The following is a 19953-nucleotide window of genomic DNA, read 5'->3' as shown; positions in this document are numbered from 1 at the left end:
TGTAAGACTTGGAGAGGACACAAGAAAGGTATAGATTTGTAAAATTGACACGATTGGCTCCAAGCTTATGGTAGTTTTAGATTATGCTCCAAACACTTTATTCAACTATCAAAATTTATGGAGAATTTTTGGTTGTCACTTGTTACCATTGTCGGCTATTGGCATCTTACCCTGTGTTAAGAGCAGTGCACCACACACAGCGAATCTAAATGACAGAAACGCCATCATTAGCGAGCATGGCCTGCTGGACCTATGGAAGAAAGCCCATCCTTCAAAAACAAGTACATGTATCCATGGGTCCTGTTCTTACACAGGCTTTTTTAGGTCTCGCCTAGACATTGCGTAGCAATCGCTATGCGAGACTATAGTAAGGGGCTCCCAAAAGAGGATTGCATGGTGAGCACGCGCACAATCACGCATCGTACTTCAAAGGGTCCGCTCCCCCGCCTGGAAAGCGCTCCCCCGCCAAGCGCGCACACAAATTTGCTTTCACTTTACAGCAGTCAGCAGTCTATTGCCTCCTGTCACACGCATCCTCCTTTCTATTCCATTCTATTTGAGAATCTTGTCACCCTACCTATTCCTGACTTGTGTAATCCTCTTTAGTCCTGACCTTGGACCCTGTCACCTTAGGCACCTTATCTCGGCCGCATAGTGTGGAGAGAGAGAGTTGTAGTACTTGCAGCGTAGTGTCGGGCCGGAGGAATGCTGTGCACCCAGCGCGCGGAGTGACAGAGGAGAGGCCAGAGTGTTCCTCGTAGCTTTCACTCTAAAGCACAGGGCCGAAGAGGCGATAAATGTGCAGGTTTCAGGAAAGGATGTTCATGTCACGTATTTTGTTGTTTCATTCAGAATGATGACGCATGCTCCAGCGGGCTGAGGTGAAGTGCTTCTCTCGCCAGGTCACCGGTCTACCCTTTCAGTGGCACTCGTCTGAAGCATCCGGTGTCTCCATCGAGGCTAACCAGGCGGCCGGTGTACGGGGAGCTGACCCTCACACCGAATTGAGGGGGCCCGCGAGTGCTAATGTGTGTAATGCCACACATTCTGTTCCTTCTGCGTCAATCCGTTGTGTGACAGCTCTGTGAATTCCACTCTAATCTGTCTTCATTGTGCTTGCTTTATGCTCCTCATGTTACGCAATTAGGAATTGCGTACAGCCTAAAAAAACAAGCATTGGCAAAGCCAAAGGGTTTCACCTGTGCCAACTGGCGCTTAGAGGAGTAGTCAGAAAAAATAAATACCCCCACTTGGACCTACTTTTAGAAAGCCTGAGAACGAGCAAGTCCATTTTCTCTTTGTCTATTATTCATCCTTTCATCCCACCCCTAGCTTTCCTCTCTTCTCTCCCATCTTTCGCCTCTCCCATGTCCTAATCTTACCCCTTTTCTCTCTTTTCCGCTTTCATGTGTCTTACTTCTCCTTTTGTCTCTCTCATCCTATTGCCCTCCTCTTCCTCCGCTTTTTCTTTCTTTTCATCTGTCCTCAGCACTCTTGTCTCCTTACTTCCTTTTTCGCTTTTCCTACTTCCCCTCCCTCTTCTCTTGTTCTTTCTTGGACTGCTGGTGCCAAAACGTACAAAATCGCCCAACTGTTACCAAAATCTTCCCCTGACAAAAAGTCAGACTGGCTTGATTTACCAATGCAGGTTTCTTTGGTGCTTAAGTAGGACTTTTATTCTATTTCTGAGAGCTCCTGTTTTAGGAAAGGGACATGGCGCACAGGAAGTTGAAATGTTTTTTGCCAGGATCACACAATAGTGTAAAGGTTACGCTGTGATTCGAACAGTGGGCCCACAGCTTCTCTTTCAATGTGGGACAATTTTGGCTGCTAAAGTACTCTTTGGGGTCATTTAAGTTTACGTTTTATGAAACGACCATGTTGTGAAGTGATTTTCGGGGAGCTTCACCCCTAATCAGCAACGGGCCTACATAACCAAAAGAGGGCATTTCTTTGGCTTCAAGTATGGATGAGTTCCCTAAATTCATTAACAGTTTGGTGGTCCTGTCATGTACATTTGGCTGCTGAGCGCACCATGAAAAATAAACAAGGCCACAGGAATTATTTTATGGCAGCAATCAGGGGAATGCAATGCTCCTCTCCTTGCCGGTTTTTGAAAAACAGTAAGGGCCTTATTTGGGGTCAATTTTACATATATATTATATTTGGATATGTGTTCACCTTCTGATGCTACGAATAACAAGCATTTGCAAAACAATAGGTCTCGCAATTGAGAGTTTTAGCTTTTGACATTGTAAATGACAATGCTTTTCAGTTATGTGTTGGTTTTTAAAACATAAATAAAAGACATTATCATTTACAATGCCAAAAGCTCAAACTCTGGCAAGTGTGAGACATATTGCATTGCAAATGCTTGTTCTAGTTTAAGGTTCTGTACACTCTCCAATACTACTTCGATTAGACCATGGCAACAAGGATATGCTGACAAAAAGGTGGCAAATTATTACCTCCAAATAAAAGTTACCTGTGGAAAAAGACTTACTCAGGAAGAATACTCAGGACTGCAACAAATAATGTCTCTTTCGAGCAAATTCTTTAGGATGTTGGAAACGACCAGGAAGACCAAGCACTAACAAGAGAGAAAAACAAAGAACAAATCATCCTGGATGCTCTATCAGAGACTTGACTTGGAGGAGCAACAAATGTTTAACCGCTGACTTTCTAAGAACAAGCATTTGCATAGCCAATAGGTCTCGCCTTTGGGACCTCATAAGGGTTCAGCTACAGCTATTGGCAATGTTTTAAGGTAATGTTTGTACGTTATACAACGTTATACAACATAAAAGTGAGCAGCTTCTAACCATGTTCACTTCTGGGTCAGAGCATCAAAGGCTGTGCACGCCACACCCACTGTAATGGGGCTGAGTTTGCCGACCTTACAAGGACGGAAGGCAGAGTGGCCTAACTGGGAAGTGATCCTGCGGCCGGCATGGTATTTGTATAAAATATTCACCGACAGCTATGACACGCAGCATAAAGTCCGGCTGTGGGCCCCGCTAATTGTTTACAGAAGCGGATCGGGTTAACAATGAGACGCACTTCGGCACAGCCAGTGGTAGGGAACTCTGTGCAGGCAGTCGCCCGGCGGACGAGAGCACAAAAAACCGCATCAGAGCAGCAGGCATGACAACAGTAGCTGCACTAGAGGATTACAGCGGGTGAAAGTGTATAAAACAGTGTGTAAAACGAGAGCCGATTCCAGCTTGTACACGGAGCAATACTGTGCATGGTCACTATGCACTAATCACAGAGAGAGTACCATTCTAAAGGCCACATTTATTTAATTGTTGGCCATGTTCATTATGAAAAGGTACATATTCCCAGTTCGGATCGCCAACATGATCAACATTTTAGTGTGAACGGCTACATAAAGCATAACCACAGTCCTTACTGCAGGGCCCAAGTATCATTAAACTGGGCACAAAAAAAAACAGTATTTGAAGGTTAATTCTTTGCATAGTGCACATCATATATTTTTTGGTAATGCAGCATATCCGTTATTTTATTAAACGGATGCGAAACGCATATTGTGCTTAAAGAGAGCTTGTAAAACACCCGTGGTAAAATGGAAGAAAACATACTGCATATGTATAATTACAAAAGACGTGACACACTAATAAAAAAGCATACCTACGACGTTACAAAGCATTACACACTGATTAATGTACAAACTGAATTGAGAAAATAAACAAAGGTCCTTTTATTCTGGTAAGGAAGATAAGTGTTGAGACACAGCCTCTGATGGGGTCACAGCAGCAGGCAGGACAACAGCAGCTGCACTTTTGGGTTATAGTGGGTGAAAGTGTGTAAAACACTCAGTATATTGACACGCAAGGGTTTGTTTCTTAAATAAATCCTATACTGTACCCACAACATGAAAAGCTGTGCACGCCGCAACCAATGTAATGGGGTTGAGTTTGCCTACCTTACAAGGATGGAAGGCAGAGTGGCCTAAATGAGAAGTAATCCTGTGGCCGTTATGCTATTTATTTATTTGTATAAAATATTCGCCAACAGTTATAACACACAGCATAAAGCCTGGCTCTGGGCCCCGCTAATAGTTTTTAGAAGCAGATAGTGTTAACAATAAGGCGCACTTCTCCTCAACCAGTGGTAGGAAAGTCTGTGCAGGCAGTCCCCCGGGGAAGACAGCACAATTAAGACCGCACCCAGGATTATCAGACACCATTTGAAAACAATGGCTGAATACAATCTGTACATACCAATAAATAAGCATACCTACAATGTGTCAATCCTTGTTTCGAGGGACGTTTTGACAGCTGTGATCTCGTCAAGAAGGCCTTTATTCGTGGGTTCTGCCATGTCCGTTGTGTTCGGCACATCGTCGCGATCAGAGCTCTGTTATTTTTGCCAGGCACATTTTTCAAGTTTGGCTTGTGCCACCGTTCTGCTGTTCCATCCCGTCGCCATGGTCTCATCCGCAGATGGTGCCACCCGGCCTCTGGGCGCAGCCGCTAGTCCCTGCCGCCCGCAGTGGAAGGAACCACCTGGCCGGTCGGCTTTCCGGGGGTGGGGGGGGCGGTCCACCGAGACCACAACAACACGGGAGCTCCGGCGACCACCCCAGGCTCGCACAACCGCGAAAAGGGGGGCCAGGGTAGGACAGGCCACACCCCTATAGCGTCTATCGGTTTCACCCGTGCGGCTCGGGCCGTACAAGTTGTCACCTCGGCCCAGGAGGGGGGGGCAAACGCTGAGGTCTGGCGGTCTGTGGCTGTGTAGGACCATGTAGAGATCAAGCGCGTGGAACCGCGGGCAGGCTGGGTATCTTGCGCTCCGTAGGCCGCCCAGGACTCACCATCAGCATGCACCCGGAGTCAGTCAGCAGGCGGGGGGCATGGAGCAATGGGCCGCCTCAACAAGTTCAGTCACCATGCGGGTGGGCAGTGTAGCGGGGAGCCGGGCACCCCCCAGGATCCAGGCGCCCCAGCAGGCCACAGGCAATTACAGACGGGCCCACCTCTGGAATGCAGGCAGGGGTCCCTCGGTGCAGGGCAGGAGTTGATGGGACTCTGTCCGGGGCCCTCGCCCTCAGTCACCGATCCGGGTATTGGTAGTCCCGGGGTCACGGCCACTGGGCACCAGGCAGGACCCGGGCGGCTGGTAGTGGGTCGACTCCAGGATCAGGGCAGGAGTTACGGGGCTCTCCGCAGTGCCGCCCACCAGGGAGGTCCAGATGGAATCCCCCCACCGCCTGCAGGGCCCCCACCTCACTCACTCAGGGCCGGTCGCAGTGTGGGCCGCAGGGCTCCGCTGGTCCACGCCAGGCCCAGTCGCGGCACCGGCATCCCACACACGTTTATGGCACCAGGAAAAAACAGGCCGCAGCCTCGCGTTGTTCCGCACCCCGGCTGAGGCGCGCCCTCCTCAGACAGGCCACCGGCAGGGACGCGGAGTATGGAGCTCACAGCCAGCACCTCCACCAATCGGCTGCAAAGTCACCCGCAACGTCGCCGGGAGTCCCCAGGCTGTGGGGGAGTCCTCTGAGTGCGTGTCGGGTCAGCTGGACGGGGGAAAACCAGGATAATGCGGGAGTGGCGCTTCAGAGCTAAGCTACTGAGCGGCCATTCCCATAGGCAGCAAACCACGCCCCCGATTTCAGGTGACCTCTTTTTAACCATATATTCTCATGCATGCCTCCTTATGCCTTTTACCATAAATTTTAGGTTAGCAATTCGTACACATACCCTCATCGTTTCTTACCCCTATTATACTTACTAAAGCTACAATTTGTATATTTTCAGGTTTCATTTAAACCCAAAATCCACCTACATTCTGTGACTATTTGACCACCATGGGTCTGCATATCGTACTTAAATAACTCCCTGATAGGCCTTCAAAGTTCCGGCCCGTACTTTATCAGCGCGTTCTTCTCTGCCACATCTGGGTAAGTAAGTGGACCTAGCTGTACATACATTGAGTCTTCCCTAACACATCTAGGTATTTAAATTAGCCTGTCCTTGGTACACTTTCAGGCGACTTATCACGTGATCATTCTCACTGAACTTCCTGGATCTTACTATATGCTCGTCCAGTTATATTGAATTAACTCTGACGACACCATTGGCTCTGATATTATCTTCACACCAAGTGACATCGTAGTAAGTAACCTTTTATCCTTAAGATCCTCCAAAAATCCTAGCTATATTTTTTCGCGCGTTTCATTGAATACATTATAATGGCCTATCGTGAGATATGATCATTGTATTATTTTGACTGATAAACTGTCCATTGATGTTAGATGCTCCTCGCATTTAGATCCCTCACTACTCCATGGACAGATACATTTGAAACTGCCTGTGGCATATAAGAAATATCTCTATTCATGCTTTACTGCAATTCATGCTAGTCTCGTGAGTCCTGCCCAGTTCCTCAGTATTCCAATTATGTTCTCAGATCTAACTATGATCATTCTTTTCTTTTCATTGTAGCTTTTTAAACACTAAAACTAAAGATTTAGGAAGCTGCGTTACTGGTATCCCCTTGTATAAGAGTTTTTCGTTGGCAAGTATGTTGTTACTAAACATATTATTCTTTGTAAATCTTCCTTTCCCTTAATGTCTTATTTTTCCGTACTTAGGTTATTGGAACTACAATGGTATTTCCTCACAAAAAATCCTATTCTTGGGTGTTTGCTGCATCACGGGTGTATATAGAGGTTCTTATTTCTTTACTCTTTCTATAGCTCCTGCTCCTTCTTTTAATAAACTAAAAAATCTAAATAACGTTCACAATCACTTATTGTGACTTTTTATACCCACAGACCAACGGCTGTCAAAATTCAAAATTTAATGTTTAACTCCATTGTATGAGTGTTGGACATCAAACTAGGCCCTGAAGCCTTGTTTTTCTGAAAGACCACTGTAATACGCCCTGACGAAGGAGCCTGTAAAAATCATCCTTGAGCTCCGAAACGCGCGTTGGCGCTGGTCCTATGTTCAAACTCCACAACCTATGATTTTAATTGTCAATATATTGTTGTTCTCTTGAGTTTTCAGGTTTATTGTCTTTAATTGTGTGCTATATATGTGGTATATATGTTTTCTTATTTATGTTATGGTTGTACAATTAATCATAAATTGTGCTTCAACAGTTTGATGTTAAGTGCATTACATGTATTATTACACAGTATGAAAAATGTTTATGTATATGTTCTTTGAGGTTGTTGAAAAAATGATAAAAAATGAAAAAATGAACTAATAAATGAAATAATATAGTTTTATACACCGTTGACTGTGGGTATTACTTTACTTCATGGACATATTGCCTTCCACTTCAATAGTATAGTGTAGGAAGTTTTGTTTTTTGAATAGTTTCTTTCCCTGATTCCTTCCTCACTTATTAATATATTCAGGGTCCCTCTGCTGTAATCTATTGATTTGCCTCCTTGTGCATTTCACGGGAACAAAGAAGCTCGAATGAGCTAGTATAAGTAATGTCCACAAGCAAAGAAGGCCCGGTTTCTGATGAAGTTGGTTGTTCTGCAAGAACCTCTGTAAAACTTTTTGTTTTTTGGAAGGCAGGAAAAGAATTGTACTCACAGTCATTCTTCAGGGAACGGCTGGGAATTATGATGTTTAATCTCATTGGCAAAACCTACCCCTTTAGCTACTGTGTCATACAGCTTTTTAATGTTATTAATGGATACAGTTCAATCACTGAATGGGGAGGATGGGATGGTTGGTGAGGAATCTGCAGCCAGAAAGAGTGTTTCCGAAGGTAACTTGTTCTTCTAATAGAGACTTCTAGCCACAGATTCCTTACATTTTGAATAGATACCAAAGCAGTACGTATTTAGACGTGGGTCTGTGGATGGACTCAAACCAGAAAATACTGCAAGATCAGGCAAGAAAAATGCCACTCTTGGCCTCTCTAAGCGACTGGACTGACACGACAATAGTGTTTCATTCATGTAGAGAGGTACCCTCAAGTAGAAGCAGTGGTAGCAGCTTTGGCCCTGGTAGAATGAGCATACTGTCCTTTCCAGACACTGTTTATCAGCAAATGCATAGCAAATCTTAATGCAGACCATAATCCAGTTGGAGTTGTTTCTCCTCTGTATGGCCTTGCCTTTTTTCGCTTCACAAAACCCAACAAAGAGGTGATCTTCCACCTGTGGTTCTTTGGAACGATATACGTAAAAACTCAGCGCTTGCTTGGGGTACAAACAATAGAGTCTCTCCTACTCCTTTAGAGGGGTGAGGAGAAGCATGGAACTCCAGGAAGGTGATATTTTAACCAATGTGAAAAGGCGTCAACTTTAGGCAAGAAGTATGCCTGTGTTTAAGGGTGAGGAGCAGCAAAGAACAGCTGTGAAGCAGCTCAAATGGAGTGCACATCAGAAATGTGAGGACTAATTTAAGGCCTCACTACGGAATGACAAAGGGAGAGGGGGGAAACAGATGTAAACCTTTCAAACAGCACATTACAATTGGAGCGTAAAACATTAGGGCTGATCCAGCAACCAAAAAACATATGAAAGCCAATAGGTACCCTTTAACTGATCCCAAAGCAAAGTCTTGCCAGGCTAGGGACACAAAAAAAACGACAAAATGTGAGATAACTTTGCCTGGAGGAGGCTTATCAGCCTAGCACTGCACCAAGCCACAAATTTGTCCAAACAGGTGTATATAGTTTTTGTTGAGCGACGCCTAGCTGGCAAGATGACATCTACCACCTTCGGAGGAAGGTCAAGTTGTTCAACTGTTGCCGCTCAGGCTCCAAGCATGAAGGTGGAGACTGTGAAGGCCCAGGTGCATGACTCTGTCCTGCTGCTCCCATAATCGGAGAACAGATACTCAAGCCCAGAAGTTCAGAATACCATACACTTCATTCCCAATCTGGGGCCACCAGGATAATTTGGGCCTAGCGAATCCTGATCTTCCTAAGAACTCAGGCAGGAGTGGCAGAAAAGCATACAGGAGTTCTGAGTTCCACTCGAAGTGGAACACATCTCCAAGCAAGAGATGCCTTGGACACTCCAATGCACTTAACTGCTGACATTGTGCAGTCTTTGCACTGGTGAATATATCGAACCAAGGTTGTCCTTATTCAGGGCGTGGCTTGGTGCTCGGCAAGATGGCCGCACCGTAGTGTTGCTCTGCCGGCAGCCGAACGATATCCTGCATATATCCTTACCCTACTGAGCCATCTGCTGAAATACTCGGTGGACCTGTATTGCTGGCTCCGTGGCCATTCTGGCGAGGTGTTCTGCGCCACGGTGAGAGTGCTGGAGGGAGATCGGCAGCGGGTGAAGTGCTCTGGCTCTGCAGCAATGGCGGCGGAGTGAGGTCAGGAGATCCGCCTTCCGGGCTCCCTTGCTGCATGAGAACACGTCGCTGGAATAATTGGAGCAGACCGGAGTGCGGCACGGATTTTGCTGCATGACACGGCACCATCGCGTTGGCTGGGCGACTGAGTAGGACCGCACCAGCAGGTGTCGAAAGTGAGCGGGGGGCCCGCGCAGAGAACTCGGGACGCTGAGGGCGCTGGATAGAGGAGCAGGCCGCAAGGCTGTGAGCAGGGCAGGCGACGGAACCTGCCACTGCGAAATTTCGTCAATCCCCCCCCTTGCAGCCACCACCTGGCCCTTCCGACAAGTGGATTGGATGACGAATCACCACCCACAAGCGATCTAGATACACGAGGTGAGAGTCACTAGAGACACTGGAGTGATGCGGTGAAGCGGAGCCCATTTACGGACAGTTAGCTGGATTGGACACTGGCGGCACAGAGGTTAGAGTTTTGCTGCGCATACTGCCCACGCGGGCTATCCCCTTCACCTCCCTCCCGCAGGACTGCATGTGTGTGCCCCCCGCACCGCTATGTGTTGGGACCTTGGCGGATAGCTGACCGCACTACGAATAGAAAGCCAGCCGGATCTAAGCTTTAATACTCTGCGCCACCTGGATAGTAGAATACCCAAACTATAACATAGGGGTAATACTGGTCATAGCGCACTTCCTGGAGCTCTATAACGCTGACCACCTGGGGACGGAGCTAATGGGATACAGGAGGAGATTACATTGCGGGCTTCGCCCTGGCCGCACCGCTCGGATTTCAGAGTACAGGTCATTAGGGGTGCGCACGGCTCCACATAAAGGGTGGAATTGTCTCATCTCTAGGCGATAGGCTACCACCAGCGGTAGGGTGTAACATGGGTAAACCAGACAAGAACCAACCGCGTCTTACATTTGAACTCCGCAAGGGAGGCAAATCTGCGCAAAATGCAGCCTCGGACTCGGAGCTGGACTCCTTGCCGCAGGCCCCCACAGCACTTGAGAAATCACTTGCTGCCATTCAAGCAAGTCTCCAGGCCATAAATGGCAAGATCGAGGCCCTTAACGGCAGAATGGATCATTTTTACGCAAAACTGGATAAACAGGCAGCGCGACTCGGAGAAGCGGAACAGCGCATCACAGATGCTGAGGACGGTTTGCAACAGGTAGCCACGAAGACATCGGACATCACGAGACTCCTAGCTGTTATTCAAGCGAAGAATGAGAACATTGAAGCGCGCTCAAGACGCAACAACATTCACGTTTTGGGCCTTCCAGAATCTACCAATGTGGGGAGCTTGGAGGATTACATGGAGGAGCTGTTTCGCGATGTTTGCGGAGCCGACAACTTATCAACCCTATTTGCTGTGGAGCGTGCTCACAGAGCCTTGGAGACGCGCCACCCACCTGGTGCTCCCCTGAGGCCAATAATTGCCAGACTGCTTAATTTCAGGGATCGCGATACTATCCTGGGCATAACACGACAAAAAGGCACAACAACCTATCAGAACAATGTCTTATCGTTTTACCCAGATTTTACAGCAAATGTGCAGGCGGCCCGGAAGGAATTTTACAAAATGTTAAGAAAGTGCTACTCAAAGAAGAGATCCCTTATGCTATGCTCTATCCAGCGAGGCTGCGCATATGGGAGGCAGCTAACCGCAAGAGCTTCACAAATCCCAGGCAGACGATGGAACACGCCAGGTCTCTACGACGTCAGCGGAACTCACCAGCCCACACGTCGGACATTGATGATTGAACAGTAAGAGCGGCTGGGGCCTGCGTATAGGCTTGCTCAGGTTCACAGACGCTATTGACTGGGCAGATTGTTTGAAGTATTTGATAAACATACCACTGTTTTTTTCCTGATGTATATGCATAATGCAGCCCGGCCTGTGTGACTATCTTTGCTGAATAAGAATTTTACTGTGTGTATGGCGAGCCGAAAGTGTTGTCATACTGTCCTCTGCCCCATTCCTACCCCAGGGTGGTCGCGGGTTCTCCACCAGACGTCCTACACCAAGTCTTTTCTTCTGGGTCTTATGGTTTGACTATGGTAGTGGGATGTGTTGGAGCATTGCGGGCCCCCTCCCTACTAGATCTGGGAGAGGATTTCCCCGCTACATCCCCCAATGGGCATCCCCACCTGAGACACCATTTTCTGTTGTTTTTGTTGGGGTGGGAGTTATATGGGGGGCAGGCCTTTAGCAAATTGGGGTTGCTGAAGTGGGCGGAGGGAGGGAATGTTCTAATTTTTCCAGTCAAAGGTACAGTGATTGGGGATATACTGGCATCTTGGCTTCGTTTGGGTGTATGTACATGTGCTTTGGAATAGTGAGCTGCACACCCTGCTCTGCTTACTGTCATAGATGAAGGGAGAAATGTACAAATGTATAACTTGGAATGTCCGAGGTTTGAATACGCCTAAGAAGACCAGGCAAGTGTTGGCACAATTAGACAGACATAAGGTGCAAATTACTTTATTGCAAGAGACTCACCTGCATAGACACACTGAAGGCACGTAGATGGGCGGCTTACCGGCTGGCCTCATCGTATTCCACGTATGCGAGGGGGGTCCATATTCTCATTAAGAGGGGTGTATCGTTTACGCCTTTAAAGAACTGTGCGGATAAGGAGGGCCGCTGGGCTATGGTGCAGGGCAAGCTGGGGATGGTACTGGTGACAATAGTAAACACATATGGACCTGTGGTGGACGATACGATGCCTTTCTTGCAGATGTTTAATGTACTGCGCACTTGGCCGGAGGCTGCACTCATTGGGGGGGGTCTCAATACACACCTTAATCCACGAGTGGATTAATCTAACCCCGCTGGGGCACGCATGGTTAAAGTTGCACAGTGCATACGGGATGTCATGTTGGCGATGGGTTTGGTGAATGCCTGGCGCCTGCGACATGAGGGCGTTTTGGAAGATATGCACATAACCCCAGCATTTAACAGTTGGTCTCGGTTGGACTACTGGCTGCTTAATGAGGAAACCAATGGGTGGGTGGAGAGGGTCCACACACTCCCGCAGACCTTTTCTGACCATAACCCTGTTGTCCTTGAAATGTCTATACCTGCCAACCCACACCAACCATTCACATGGCGCTTTAGAGCAAACGCACTGCTAGATCCGATCTATGGCGAAACTATTAAGACTGCTATCACACAGTACTTTGAACAGAATGTAGGCTCCGCCGACAGCCAGGCTATCCTATGGGAAGCCTTTAAGGTGACAATTAGGGGGGTATGTACAAGTACCTCGTCGGGAATCCTCAAAGATATTAGAGGACAATTGCATAAGATTGAGCAACAGCTAGGGACTCTAGAGTCCCAATACAGCAACGCACCGTCCAGTGAGTTATTGGCCCAAATACACGAGCACGCTGTGGAATATAACTCTTTGGCGTACACGGAAGCAAAATATTTGTCCAAGAAACATGTGGCCAGGGCTTATGGCGAGAGTGGCAGGCCGGGAGGGGTCCTGATTAATAGATTACTGGAAAGGGCAGACAACCCCCCGATCGACCATATAATTAGTGAAACGGGGGAGACCCATCATTCCCAACACGCAATAGTGGAGCAATTTCGTAATTTTTATGCCTCTATGTATACCACCCGGGGAGGATGGATGACGATGCTATGAATGACTATTTGGGAGATACGGCCAGTGCATGGTTATCAGATGACCAAAGGAAATACTTAAGTCTACCCATTGATGAAGACGATGTCAAGGAGGCCATTTTATCATTGCCAAATAATAAAGCTCCCGGGCCGGATGGCCTAACGGCGGAGTTTTATAAGGCATATGCAGATCTACTCATACCACACTTACTAGAAGTGTATGCAGAAGCTCGCGAGTTAACTCCCTTCGTCGATGCGACAAGCCTTGATTATAACCTTGCTGAAGAAAGATAAACCTCCTACGTGATGCGACTTATATCGCCCACTATCATAGATAAATTTAGATGCAAAGATACTGGCGAAGATTTTGGCCACCAAGCTGCAGCCCCTAATGCCACTTATCGTACTCCCGGACCAATCCGGGTTTATCCCAGGTCGCTCTACCTCCCTCAACCTGCGTACCATGTTTGCCATGTACCATGTGCACAATCCTGATTTGTCGGCTGTTGCAGTTTTGTTAGATGCTGCAAAAGCGCTTGACTCCATAGAGTGGAAATACATGATGCACATCCTAAAGAGAATGTGATTTCTTCCCGTTTTCATTCGCGGGATACAGGTCCTATACACTGAAGCCTCTGCGAGAGTTAGGGTGGGCAGGCTCACATCGGAACCGTTTAACATAGAACGCGGTACCAGGCAGGGCTGTCCCCTTTCCCCCCTTCTTTTCGCCTTAGTCTTGGAGCCTCTAGCATGTAAAATTCAGCAATCCCACAGGGCTGCTGCCCTGAATTTTCATAATAGACCGGTTGGAATTTCACAATACGCGGACGACATGGTCCTTTACGTTCGTGAGCCACAGCGCTATCTATCCCCAGTTATCTGTGAATATATCAAAATCGGCCTCTTCTCAGGTCTTCAGATAAATTGGGAGAAATCTGTTATCATTCCCCTAACATAGCCACAGCCTCGCCCCAGGTCGAATACCCATTAATGTGGTCCGAAGAACCAGTCAAATACTTAGGGGTGTGGATACATCAGGACCCTGAGGTAGTGATCAGGGAGAACTATGGTAGGGCATACACAGCGTTAGTGCAACAAATTGACCGCTGGGTCTGTTTACCACTGTCTCTGGCAGATCGTATAGCACTGATAAAGATGGTCGTTCTTCCCAAGTTTTTATACCTATTTTGCAATATTCCTATCCCACTGACAAAATATTTCTGCAAAACAGTTCAAACCCAGCTGCTGAAGTTGGTTTGGGGAAATAAGCAACCGAGAATCAGTTGGCACACGTTGACCTTGACATACAAAAAAGGGGGATATAATGCTCCGGATTTTTATGTGCATTATCTATGTGGGCAGGCTCAACATGCGTACTTCTGGTTTAAGTCGCATGACTTCATCCCGCATGTAGCTGTAGAGGAAGGAGACGCGCATCCAGTACCATTGAAAAGCATCATTACTCACACCAACAGACAAGACGCCTAAGTCCGAGATAAACACAATAGATGTCACTATTGCAGCATGGCAGGAGATTGGGAAGCGAACACACAAACTTCCACTATATGCTCCAGCATTGCCCATAGCGGGACATGCTGCTCTATCAGTAGCTCGAGAGCACGGCCCCATTACAGCGCTCAGAGAGGCAGGAATTACACTCATGAGTGATTTGTACCCAGAAGGAAAGTACATTACGGGTGCTGACCTAGACTATATACAAACTCCCACGCCACTATTTCAGTACACCCGTTATAGACTCCGACGAGCAGTAAAAGACCACTACACTAGTTTTCCTGAGGAACCGGAAGCGCTGCAATCGGTTATAGCAGCCCCAAAGCGAAAGAAGTTGGTCACTAAGCTATATAGAGCAGTTCAGGGGCAAACAGTCCATGGGGTGGACAAAAGTTTGGAGCGATGGAATACTGTAATGGCCACCCCGATCACTGACACAGAATGGAAGCAGATTTGTGTGCCAACGGGGAGACTGACGTCAAATTGCAACTTGCGAATCATTCATTCGAAATTTCTTCATCAAGTGTACCACACTCCCAACAAGCTGCATAAGATGGGGCTTAGAGATTCGGACTGTTGTAAGAGATGTGGTCGGGAGGGGGCTGATTTTCTTCATCTTGCATGGCAGTATACGCTGGTATTCCAATATTGGGAAAAGGTTATCACTCTTATACACACCATGACTGGTCAGGTTGTTCAGGGCACGCCACTGGCTTGCTTACCCGGGAATGTCCCCCAACTAAAGGCTGCGGTGGGAAGGTTTGTAAGAGGGGCTCTGTTAGTGGCAAAAAGGCGGGTCCTATTCACATGGGACAGCCGGCTGAGCCCGAAAGCTGATATGTGGCTTAAGGACATGGTTTACTACCGTGAACAGCTGGAATTGTATGCAGAAGAACTGCCGGCAGCCTCACGACCCAAGAATATCTGGGCTCCCTTACGGGAATATCTCCTGGCTCAGAGCGAACTGAACTCGGAGTAAACCTACACTGAACGGAACCTACCCAGACTCTTAAAACACTCGGACGATACATCTATGCAGTAAGGTCAGAATGAGATGAACACATGTATGATATACATTGATCACTAGAAGGTACTTGTTATTGGCTGTTTTTTTTATTATTTGATATGGATATGTTGTTTTTCTTGTGGTTGGGTGAGCGTCATTGCACTGTGTATTTGGATTATTTATACGCTGTATGACATTGATTACACTCAATAAAAATACACCAAAAAAAAAGTTGTCCCTATTCACCGAAAAGACCGTGCGCCATTTCCTGGGGCAACTGCCATTTGTGTTCTGCTAGGTGTCGATGGCTGATCATGCCTGCCCTGGCATTCAATGATCCTCCCAGGTGGTTCACAACCAGAAAGATTCCTTGGTGGCCCAGTTCATTTCCAGAGGCGCAAGGCCTTCTGCCACAAGGTCTATCACCCAACCCTGCCCTATTGCTTGCAGTACCACATGGCAGTGGTGTTGTCAATGAACACCTCTGTACTAGACTCCCCTTGATGGATGGAAGGAAGGAATTCCATGCCAAGACCGGAGGCCTCTGATCTCCACCTCTCCCAGATGGACACTTCAATCCAGAAGTGATACATTAGTCAACACTGTCAATTCAGGATGGAGAAGGGCGAGGGGACTGCCACTGATCCAATCATGATCCAGCAACCACCACTGCAGATTTTTTGCAGTCTCCGCCGAAATCTGCAGATGACTCAGGTGTGACATTGATAGTGAACCCCAGAGATTGAGAGGTTCCCTACTATCTGGAGGTGGTGGACGATGGCCTGCAGCGAGCCCTCCTTCAACAGCCGGTCGTTGAGATAGGGGAAAACTGTAACCCTTCACCTTGGAAAGTGTGCAGCCACCACCACCATCATCATTTCCATGAACACCCAAGGGGCATTGGTGACATTTAAAGGGGAGCATAGCAAACTGAAAATGCTTCTGTCCCACCATGAACCTCCGATATCGCTAATGGGAATGCAGGAAGGGTATACGGAAACAGGTGTCCCGCAGGTCCAACGCCACTATGCAGTCTCCAGTGTGGATTGCAGACAAGATCTGGGCCAGTATGAGCATTTGACTTTTTGTTCCGGAGTAAAGAGTTGGGAGGCCACATGTCTGAAATAGGACAAAGGCATCTGTGTGCTTTATTGCTTTCTTATTACTAAAGGTATATACAATGTATCATGCCAATTTGCTTGTAATGGTGTCCGAAGGAGAGATTGCATAGTGAGGACTATAAGTTGTGGAACAGACACTGGTATGTTTTTTTTTCCAAATACCCTAAAAAAAGTAATATTAGCATGTCAGAATATCATGCCTTCAGTGAAAGTTGTTTCAAAGCACAAACAGGGGAGAGAGGTCAGCTTCTACAGAGGAAAAGAATCAATTAATACATTGAGTGAGATGTTCTAACTAACCAAGAATGAAATTTGCGCCAGCCTGTCCGGTTAGTAGCCTGCATGAATTAAGATTATTCCTTGCCTCTTGATAGCGCAGGGGCCACATCATTACTGTGTGTTATTTGAACTTACTAGTTGAAAATAACAATTGCTAGCACACAAACAATGACAGTGAAGGAGATATTTTAAGGATGAATGGTTAAGCCAGGAAGCAGACTCCCTCCAGAGGATTGAAAGATCCAATCTCTATTGGGGGAGAGGAGTTGGCCTAATGGCTGGGGAGGTTGACCTCGAATCTGGGGAACGGGTTCGAGTCTCGGCAATGACGCTGAACATCCTGTGATTCTGGGCAAATCACTTAATCTCCCTGTGCCTACCTAAAATAAATGTGTCCTCATGTAATGCAACTGGTAATATTTAAAGCGCTCCGATACCCGATATAGGGTCAAGTTTGCGCTATATAAAACTCAGTTAAAAAAAAGAAAATCATACTATTTGCATTGCCATACTACTACATTGCATTTTACTTTACTGCCCTTGTATGTTTTATAAGTAATTTAGCAATACATCCACCATACCAAGTTTCAAATCTACTTTTATTTCATTATTTTTTATTAACTGCAATTATAAGTGTAAACTAATTCTCTTGTATTGTAAAGAACATAGGTCTAACCTCTAAATGTATTTCATTAACTAATATTTAACTGTTTTTATTTAAGTTCCCAAATATTTCAATACATGTGGGTAGTTGTTTTTAACTAACCGTAACTGTAATCTAATCTATTTTGTTTAACAGAGTTATTTTTAAATGCTTTGTAATAATATTGTCATACCGTTTAAACTATGTCCTTAATTAGCAACAAAGTCCCGGGCACACGTAGTTGGGGTCAGAGTATAGTCATGGAATGTCCAGTGTCAAATAACAGAATTTGTGGTTCACACCAGAATGACGAGTTGAAATTAATTTAATTAATGTAACATGAAAAAGCAACCAGCCGACACGTGTTTCGTCACCTATGGGAGTGATCCTGTGACTTCTTCAGGGCTGAAAGAGTTGCGAATTTCAATGGAATGGGCCGCAAGCCGGTGATAATTCCAACCCGGCCGGGTGTCCAGAAATGAGAATTTGAGGAAGATAACACAGGAACCGCAATGGGTGTCACCAATCAGAGTAAGAGTTGGCGAATCTTAGAAGTCCATCAAGGGTGTTGAGGAGCCGTGTTGAAGCATTAAAAAACGGTCCAGTGTTCGGCGTGAGTAAGGCGGAGTCTGGACAATGACTCGGCATCAGCGTTACTCCATTCCTCCACTCACAACTCAGGACCTTCGTGATTTGGCCCACCTGCCTTCCTCACGCCGAACACTGGACCGTTTTTTAATGCTTCAACACGGCTACTCAACACCCTTGATGGACTTCTAATATTCGCCAACGCTTACTGCGATTGGTGACACCCATTGCGGTTCCGGTGTTATCTTCCTCAAATTCTCATTTCTGGACACCCGTCTGGGTTCGAATTATCACCGGCTTGCAGACCATGCCATTGAAATTCGCAACTCTTTCAGCCCTGAAGAAGTCACGGGATCACTCCCATAGGTGACGAAACACGTGTCGGCTGGTTGCTTTATCGTGTTACATTAATTACATTTATTTCAACTCATCATTCTGGTGTGAATCACAGATTCTGTTATTTGACACTGGACATTCCATGACTATACTCTGACCCCAACTACGTGTGCCCGGGACTTTGTTGCTCATTCAATTTTGTTGGTTTCTGGACTCATAACTACGGGGGTTTTAAGGTGTTTTGCTCCCCCGACCTGGTAGCACCGTACATACACGTAGCTTTGCCAACATACGCAGAATTAGCTTGAGCGCCATTCTTCCTGTCACTACTAAAAAATCCTTACGCCGACACATTATGTCCTTAATTGTTTATTTACACTCGTATATATTTTATGTATTTGTTCTTAAGGTTGTATTATGATTATAGCTACCTAGGAATTGTAATCAGTCGACTTCTGAAATATAATTCTCTACTCTAGCTATTATATTTATTGTGATTACTAACCTTGTCCCAAATATGTATTATTTATATGTTCTCCCAGAACTCAAACCAATTTTCTCACTAATTGCGTCCCTACCTGGGGCAATGCAATGGTCAGTGCATGCAGCAGAAGTCTGAATTCCTTAGTCAACTTGTTCAAAACTAGCTGCATTAAAGTTCTAATAATGTACATGGCAATTATGCATTTTAAAATTCGGCTGATAACTGATGCAGGGTGCGTTTTTGTGTGAAATCAGCAAACCAAAAACCTTCAGGATTCTTCTAATTAAGGAAACTGCTGATGGCATCACACAATTAAATTTACTTTTAGTTGACCATATAGGGCCGGTTGAGTTCTGCTATTAGGAAAAGTGGTTGTTTCTGGAATCTAGACTTTAATGAGTCTCAATGAAACTTATTGCTTTTGCTTTGAATCTCTTACACATTGCATTTGTCTGAACACGTAGGAAAAGCAAGATATGGCCACCTGAATAAAAGGTAAACCGGCAAATACAATTTGATTATTTGATGCAATCTGTCAGAAAGTCAACATAGCACAAAGCTTTAATTCAATTTTACATTTATTTAAAAAAAATACTTTACAGAAAAATTGTATTTGCATTCTCTGGTCGTATATTACAGAGAAATAGTTTGAACATTGGAACACACTTTACAGTCCGTTAAAATCAAGTTATTAAAGAATAATATTCACGGAGAGGCTGGAGTACAGATTATCAGTTAATATGTATTAACATAAAAAGCCATAAACACGTCTAATAGGTGCCAACAAATACACTTCGGTTCTACGAAGTGATATACTCCCCTAGGCAATTCTATTCCCCCATAGGTAGACAGAGAGTGCGTCAATACATGAATGTACATAATCACAAGAGATGCCAAACAGAAAACGTCTAAAAAGTTTTACTTTCATAATAAACGAGTCAATTTAGCAACACGTTACATGCACTTGAAATATAAATGTTACCTTACATGTTGGCTAAAAAGGTTATATACTTTAAAGCAGAGGTCTGGAATGTTCAT

The sequence above is a fragment of the Triturus cristatus genome, chromosome 1_1 (genome assembly GCF_964204655.1).
Source record: "Triturus cristatus chromosome 1_1, aTriCri1.1, whole genome shotgun sequence".
In the NCBI taxonomy this organism is placed as follows: Eukaryota; Metazoa; Chordata; class Amphibia; order Caudata; family Salamandridae; genus Triturus; species Triturus cristatus.
This window is presented reverse-complemented; position numbering follows the sequence as displayed.